A 9128-nucleotide genomic window follows, 5' to 3' on the forward strand; every position below is an offset into this window, starting at 1 on the left:
AAAAAACCTCCATTAAAAGATAGAGTAGAAATCAGATTAGAGGGATTTAAGTGCACAATAAATGACTGCAAATTCTGCTCCTCTCCTTCCTCTTTCACCTTTTTTGAAGAATATCAATAAATGGAAACAACACAAAAAAAATTGACTTTGAGACACTAAAGCATGAAAAATTAACTTTTTCACCGTGGAAGACATTAAACATGTTATGAATCAAGTCAAAAATGGAGTCATGGAATCTTGAAAGGTTAGACCTTGGGATATTACTAGGGCACTATTTGGAAATGACATTCAGTATTTCATTTTTTTAAGTAGTAGTATAAAGATTTGGAAAATAAAATATGGATACATTCTAAAGATCACAGCAGAGACTTTGAGCATTCATGTCCGGAAAACTAGAAGTGTAATAGATGAGAGCATTGTCACGGGGTGCATATTTTGGCTGGTGAAATTTGGAACTTCCACCATAAGTAAAAAAGCATCTACATAAGCACCACAAGAACAGAGATGACCCTTGCTTTGTTGCGTACTGCCCCACTTAGAACTAGGTGCTGCAAGCAATTGCTGAATGGCCAGGTGAATGAACCCTTATGCCTTCAGCATTTGCTACGTTGGGCTTAGGTTTTAGTCCATGGACTGACCAAAATTTTGAAGCAGTGGGACAATAAAAATGTCTTAAGATCACTAACAACACATATTGCCAAAGACAATTTCCCTTGCTTCCAATGCTAGCAGAATTTGCTAGCTCATTTGCTCCAATACGCTTGACTCCAGATTCTGCAGCAGTGTTAGAGCCAGTGACACAAGTTGTCCATGCAGAGGAGAAAGCTACTGCCTGACTTACTCTGCATGAAACTGGGGAAACTATCTGCAAGATGGGGTTCACTTAGGCGGGATTAGTGCGGTGAGTATCGGTAGTGCTGGGGGAACAGCCCAGGCTGCTCACTGAGAAGTCGTTATTCAGTCAGTGTCATTTAGAGAAGAAAAACAGAGCAAACTGTTCTCTGACCTAGTAAGAACATTTTTAAATGCCTAACTGATGCTAGTCCCTCTGCTAGAGTTGGGGGCTCAAATATGAAGAAAGCACAGTGCCTGCCTGAACTCCGATCACTGCACTTTACAGAACAGACATATGAAGGACAATTTTAGTGTCACATAATTCTATTGAATTATGGGCAGATGCTATGAAAACAGGACCCCCAGGCCAACATGTGCAGGTAGTATTTCAGGGTAAGAGAGTACATGATCATGGGCTGCGGAGATGGCTCAATGGTCTAAGTGCCTGCCTGGCAAGCACAAGGACCTGAGTTCAATCCCTAATACCACATGCTATGCCAGCCCATACTGTGCTGACCACTAAAACCAGGCATGCTACTGCACGCCTGTAATCCCAGCATTAAGCAGGCTGAGACAGGAGGATCACTACAAGTCTGAGCTGTGTAGCAAGTCCCTATACCAAATAAATAAATAAACAAACACAGAGAGAGAGTACATGATCCACTGCTAAAAAAAAAAAAACACACACACACAGGAAGCAAATACTTGGAAGAAAACATATACAATATAATAACCATAGTTAATTTCCTCATATTGATTTGAAGCTTCTTATCATTTTCATTGTTCTTTTTTGTCTTTAAAATAAAATGGCAATTTGTAATAGTAGGTTCATGCTTGGAGTGCCTGTCATTCCGGTCTTCTGAATATGGGTCACTTGTCATGACATGCCAGTTGCTGCTATGCTATCTCTTGGGTAGATGATAGTTCAAAAAGAAGGCAGTGGTGAATGAAGGCAGGAGACAGGAAAAGGAGTGTTGTGGGACTGTCCTGCTTCAAGGTTGTATATGGTTAGATTTTTGGACTTATGTGTAAACATAAGAATTATGTAATTCTTTATGCCTATTTTTAAAATATATTCTAATTTTTAAATGTTTTTATCATATTCTGTAGGGACTTAAAGTTCAACATATCAATACTTGATGAAAAATACCTGTTCCATGGTATGCCTAAAATGTTTGGTCTTCAGACAGATAGTGAGGTTAAGCTTAACTGCTTAGGTCGTATGGTAATAACAATAAGCTTCTCTTCTGGAGGGTTAACAACCTAAGTTTGCATACCAAAACTAGAGAAAAAGGAGGGCCACAAGGAAAGCCAACATTTTGGCCCTAGCCTTCCAAAGTCAATTAAGACAGGACATATGAGAACTTGCACTGTAATGTCATGTAACTCAGTAGTGTCCTAAATTTTCTGATCAAGGAGATTATGGGGCCAAAGAGGAAAGTGATCAGTGATGTAGAGTGTGCCTAAGGAGAGTCACATGGAGAGAAAACATTTTCTCAGACTTTCACAGAGGGCACATTGGCCAAGCAATGGCCGTGACTCATCCACATGGCTGACCTGAAAAAGGATCTACAATCTGAGGTACAGGATCTCAAGATAAATCCTGAGGGAATTCACTGACCTTATCAGACCCAAAAGCTACAACTCTTGTTGCGTAGGTCTTGCTTTACCTTGGTCTTAACCATCCAGCAGAAAAGTATAAAAACAAAGTATAAGAAGTAAAGCCATGGTGTTATGTTGAGCTATAGGGGACTCAAGTCAACAATTTCTGACACTGCCAGTCAAGTGGAAGACCCAATACTATTATGGGCTACTGGACTCTTTTGGAATATTTTGCTGAGTTTACACACCTATAATATTCAAATAACGGAACCTAACAAAAAAATAGGGATACAGATGATTGTCTTTTTTTATCTGTGTATTCAAAATTGTTAAAATAGATGTATAGTTACATTCTCTTAATGAATAGAAGGATTTGTTCTAATAGTGTTTGTAAATAGGATATCATGTCATCATCTTGTACAGCAATTAACCACTAGGAAGAAAACATGCAATGTGTTAACTATTGAAACTGTCCTACCAATTTGGTTTGAAACTGTCTCATTGCTATTTGTTTCTCAATAAAATTATGGGAAAAAATAAAATAAAATAAATGCACAGAGATTAGTTAGCTTAAAAAGGAATCAAGGGTTGTAAGGAGAGGTGAGAAGGTACTGTTAGTAGAAATTGATGAGAAGGTACTGTTAGTAGAATTGAGACCCAGAAATGTGATTTGTATCATTGCAGAGAAGTTCATGACTCTAACATTGGGAAGAACATAGATAGAAGGGATGCCTTGCGCTTAGTTGGGGATCTAGCATCCGCAAATAAAGGTCATCCTGCACTTCTCTGACAGTATACTCCCCATTGTCATCTTTGAGCTTTTTTGGACATTTTTCTTTTGTCAGATAACTGCCCAGGATCCTTTGGTGGAGTTTATTTAGAAAAGTAAAATCCTCCCCTTTCCCACCCATGCGCCACTTGTTCACACCGAACAAAGAACAATAAAATAGTAAACAATTTTCAAAGAGTTGATAGAATTGGAGATAATAAAATCAATACAACAGTCACCTTGGTGATGCATGCTTGTAATGCCAGTTACTCAGGAGACAACAAGAAAATAAAAACAAACACAATAGATGACAGTAAAAATCAAAAGATGTCAATGTCCCAAATGACAAAATATATGAGATTTAATGGTGCCAAAATTACTACATGATTTATATTTTTAAAATATAGTTCTACTTTGACAAAAAGAGCAGAAAACCTTATTAAATTTTAAATCAAAATAATCTTTTAAAAGCTTTAGTTTTTTTTGTTGTTATTGTTGTTTTTGTGTTTTTTGTTTTTTGTTTTTTGGGGTTTTTTTGGTGGAACCGGAGATTGAACTCAGGTCCTTGCGCTTGCCAGACAAGCACTTACTCTACTGAGCTATCTCCCCAGCCCGCTTTAGTTTTTTTTTAATGCATCTGTTTTGATGTTTAGAATGATTCCCTGAGAAGAATATTCCTGATCAGCTTTTGCTGTCAGTAAACCACCAGTGTCGCTGAACAGCATCACAGACCAGGGGGCTGGGAGTGTGGAAGTGTCAGCGAACCCTCATCAGATGGCTAAGTGAGGGGAAGCAGTCAGATCTGCCTGGCATTAATAGCTTGTGGTGTGACAGGAAGCGAGCCTCCATCTTCTGTGTGCCATCCGGAGCACTTAACTCTCAGCTGTGTCTGCTTAAGAGGGTTGCTACGTACAGCTCTTATGGCAAAAATGCAGGGCCTTCCAGTTGAGTCCGATTTTGGAAGGTGCCTCTCTTTGGCTGAGATGGGTCTGGGCCTGTACTAGATCACATCCTCCCGATTCATGGGTCTCACATCGTAAGACTGAGGAGCAACCAAGCTGCAGCTCATGTATTCAGTGCGTGAACCCCAGAGGGACATCGCCCAGGACCGGCTTTGTCCTAGGTTGGCTTGTTGCTACTCAGCTCTTGGGAAGACAAGAAGGGGTGTATATTTCAAAACATGAATAAACAGCTGAATCCAGCAATCCAAAGTTTGCACAATGAATTTTATTCTTAAATTTCTCTACGCCCTGCCTCTTCCTCCTCACACACTACATGGAAGTGTAGGTGAAGGCCAGTGGTGGAGCTTGCTGATGTGTAAAGTGTGTAAGGCACAGGTCTCGATCCCCAAGGGGAACAACAAGAACTACATACCTAAGAACCTGGTAGGATTTTGGAGGGTAAGGGAAGCAATCATTCTTATAAAAGCACTAACTAGGACTACCAACTGCCGTAAGGCAGTCCCTCCATCATCTTTCTCCTTCTTACACACTGTAATACCTAGAGATGTACCACAGCTTGTAAAATTACTATATTTCTCTTCTTTTACACTTTCCCTTTCTTTTTTCCCTACAGTTAATACTCCCTTTTGTTAGCATTTTAAAAAATAGTTCAGCTGAGTGTTCAGCCTAGCGTGTGAAAATTGATCATTTTTGTTACTTCTCTTTCAAATACTCAAACAAATCTGAATTCTATCAATCTTTCTAGATACCTCCCTCCCAGAGCTTTCCAACATGCCGCTCCTTCCTAACCAGGCAGTGTTTCAGTTTATTCCCCAGGATTGTCTAGACTTCCTCTTCCCTTTAATTAAGTCAGATTCCCCTCACCCAGGTGCTAGAGATCCCATCTTCTTTGCCTTCTCCTCTGACTGGTGCATCTTCACTGTCTCTCTGGTGGGGTATCTGAGTTTGCACACATAAAAGTTTTGCAAGGCCAAGCACCCCTTTCTCATTATGAATTCCCCATCCGTGGCTGTAACATCGTCCATTCTGGGTAGTCAACACATGAGCATCCAGTTTCCTTCCCACAACCTGCTTTCCCCACTGATGCCCCTGCTGCCACTGCCTTCTTCCTGTGAACTTAGCCCCACTGTTTATAAGGCTTCACATGACAGTACTCAAACGCATGGGCCCATTTGCTCATTGTTAATGGAGTGCCATTAACAAGTTTAACTTTTGATTATTGATTTGGATGAGAATTTTAAGTATAAATTCAGACACATATTTGAAATATGCTTCATGCCTTAGGAACATTATTTCTTTCTATGTGGAGCTTCTATTGTGCTATGGAGGGTAGCAGACTTGGTTTACTGGAAGATAAGTAACTGTTAAAAAATTACTCAGTTGCTTGCCAAAGTGCCCAAGAAATCAAAGCAACCTAAGTTTAAGTCATCTGATGAGTGGATAGAGAAAATGTGGTACATAGATATAACTGAGTACTATTGTGCTAGAAAATGAGTGAAATATTGTCATTTGTAACAACATGGGTAGAACTGGGGATTATTATGTCAAATGGAGTAAGCCAGGCACAGAAAGACAAGCACTACCCCATCTCACTCATGGGGAAGATAAGGAAGTTGATCTCATAGAAGCTGAGTATAGAATGGTGGGTACCATTCTGAGGAGACTTGGGGCAAGGGGTGTAAATCAAAAGGTTATAATTAAGAGGCAAAAGTCTGTATTGTATTGCACAGTAGGGTAACCACAGATAATAAGAAATGATCATGTACTCTTTTTTTTTTTTTTTTTTTTTTTTTTTTTTTTTTTTTTTGATGGAACCAGGGATTGACTCAGACCCTTGCACTTGCCAGGGAAGCACGTATTCTACTGATCCATCTCCTTAGCCCCAATCATGTACTCCCATATTTTAAAAAAGGACTTTAAATATTTTCAGCACAAAGAAGTAATAAATGCTTGATGAGATAGGCATGTCTATCCTGATTTGAGCATTGTCCAATATACATATTATCAAATCATCACATAGTAACCCAAAACTATGTGCAACTGTATCAATAAGAAATATATTTTAGAGTACTCAATTACAGCATTATCCAGTTCCCTTCTGTACCAATTAGTATATAAGCACTACTACTTTGTTTTTGAGAAAAATATTCAGGGAAAAAAATGAAAAGTACCACCGTTATTTGTATCTAAATAAAAGCTTTGGGGAGAGATCTATGAAAGGTAATGATAAAAATAAGAATTTTATCTTGTGCTAAATATATCTTTACTTAAATATTAATACATAAGATTGAGTATTGATTGTTTGCCTGTTTATAAATCCAGTGAAAGTTTGATTTGATGATGTCATCAGAAATTAATTTCTCTTATTTCCAAAGAATTTGAAACAAAAACACACTCATACCACCAAAGATTTATACATATGAGGCCTCTTTATCTTAAAAAAAAAAATACAAGAATTTCCAATAAAAATGAAACTATAAGTTCCTTGAATCAAATATGTAGATGCTGGCTCTCTATGAAAAGGTAGGATTAGGTCTTCAAGAAGTCAATGTAAATGCCACTGTACTCTACATGTTATCAATGTCAGCCATAAAACATAAATATACGCTTTCTTGTTATTCCTCTTTGGTTCAATATAAAAAGAAGAAATTTCATTTCTGTGATCCTAACAGAACAAATCCCATTTATAATCAGAAATTTTCACAAGCAAATAAGATTACTTGGCTTTTGAGAGTAGTTATGTGTCTCAGACTAGTCTTTTTGAGTTCATCTTACTGAGTTATTAAGGTTCTTTAGTGTTTATGTTCATGTCTTGTACCACATTTGAGATATTTTCAGCCATTTTTTTCTCTGATTCTGTCTCTGTCTCTATCACTGTCTCTGTCTCTGTCTCTTTGTCTCTCTGTCTCTGAGTCTCTGTCTCTCTGTCTCTGTCACTTTCTCTGTGTGTGTTTGTGTATATGTGTTTCCCTCTCTTTCTGTTTCTCTCTGCCTGTTTCTCTCACTGTGTGTGTTTCTCTGTATGTTTCTCTGTCTGTTTGTGTGTGTGTGTGTGTGTGTGTGTGTGTGTGTGTGCTTCTCTGTGTATGTGTGTGTTTCTCTGTGTTTCTCTCTGTGTGTCTATTTCTCTCTCACTCACTTGCTCTCTCTCTCTCTCTCTCTGTGTCTTGTTCTCCACTCCCTTTTTCTTTCTCTCTATCTCTCCCTGTCCTGCTCTGTACTCCTACAACACTGGTGTTGGTTCAACTCATGGTGTCCCACAGGTCCCTTTGGCTCTGATACTTTCTTCAATCTTTTTTCTTCTTGTTCCTCAGACTTGAAAATTTCCATACTCCTATATTCACTGATTCTTTCTTCTCTTGGCTCAAATCTGTCTTTGAAGCCCTCTGACAAATTTAGCATTTCAACTACTGTGCTTTTTTTTTTTCCACAAGTTTTTGTTTAACTCTTTTTAGGCTTTTTACTTCTTATTTGGTATTTCCATTTCACTCCAGTATCATTTTCTTGACTTTGTCCACATTTTTCTTTTACTTCATTAGTCATCTTTCAAATAGTTGTTTTAAAAAGCCTAAACCAAAAACAGATCAAAGATCTAAATGTGAACCTAGAAACAACCTGCTGGAAGATCGAATACGTTAAATTCTTGAAGTCAGAGGCATAGGCAAAAGCTTTCTGAATGGAACACCAGTTGCACAAGAAATAGTTCCACACATCAAGAAATTTATTATATAAAACTAAACAGCTTCTGTACAGCAAAGGAGACAACAAACAAATGAAAAATAGCTTACACAATGGGGAAAAATTTGCCGGCTATCCCTCAGATGGAGGAATATTAACTAGAATATGTAAGGAACCCAACACTGTAGGCTTTCCAAAATAAAGCACTCATTAAAAATGAACAAATGTAACAAATAAACACTTCTCAGAGGAAGTATAAATGGCTACAAAATACATGAAAAAACATTCATTATCTTTGACCATTAGAGAATGGGAGATTCAAACCACACTGATTCCATCTTACTCCCCCCAAGGAATGGCTGTTATCAAGAAATTAAATAATAACCAGTGCTTGCAGGAGAAATGCTACAGCAGGAAAAAAGAAACACCCCTCATTGTTGGGGGGAATGTAATCTATATAACCACCATGGAAACCAGTATGAAAACTACTCAAAAAACTAGAAATTCCATTTGACCTAGTGATTTTCCTTCTAAGTATCTTCCCAAAAGTGCTGAAGTCCTGATAGCGCAGCGACACACGCAGACCCATGTTCCTAGCAGCACAGCTTATAATAGCTAAAGGTAGGAAGAGCCAATGCACCCATCAACAGATGAATGGGGTTTAAAATGTGGCATTTCAAATTGCTCAGCAGATTAAAGCACCTGCAGGCAGGTGCAGGGGCTTGGGGGGTCCAATCCCCAGGCCTGCCTTGCCAGCCCCGCCCCTGGGGCGTGCTGAGACTGCAATTGAGACTGGGTGTGGTGGTGCAGGCCTGTAATCCCAGCTCTTGGGAGGCTGTAAACAGGCAGATCACTATGAGTCCGATCTAGCAGTGAGACCCTGAACACCCAGTAGACCCCTCCCTAAAATATAAACAAGTAAATAAGTGGCATTTATATACATGGAGTACTGACCTGCCATGCAGAAGGAAAATCAGAATCATTCATAGGAAGATGAACCTTGAGATCATAGTGTTAAATGAAGCCAACCAGAGAAGCAAGTTTAAGCACTACATGACTGTTCTGGATGAGAACCCCCCCCAGTAAATGAAGATCAAATAAAGGTTAGATAGCAGGAAGTAGGTGAGGAGAAGAAGATCTGCATCATTTAACTGTGCCGACGCCTTTTAGGAACGTAATCGTTGTGTTTTGCGAGCATGTTATAACAAAAATGAAATAAAATAGTGTTTCTGTTGTCATTGCTATTAAAAGTCTTAGTTATACACATCTGACTTACTGATATG

The 9128-nt window shown here is 38.7% G+C and overlaps 1 protein-coding gene across 1 annotated transcript in view; it reads left to right on the top strand.

The window, feature by feature from the left end:
- Slc38a11 (solute carrier family 38 member 11) overlaps positions 1-9128 on the top strand; it is a 53959-nt gene that overhangs the window by 19046 nt on the left and 25785 nt on the right. The window lies entirely within an intron of this gene.

The sequence above is a fragment of the Octodon degus genome, unplaced genomic scaffold (genome assembly GCF_000260255.1).
Source record: "Octodon degus isolate 3935 unplaced genomic scaffold, OctDeg1.0 scaffold00032, whole genome shotgun sequence".
Lineage (NCBI taxonomy): Eukaryota > Metazoa > Chordata > Mammalia > Rodentia > Octodontidae > Octodon > Octodon degus.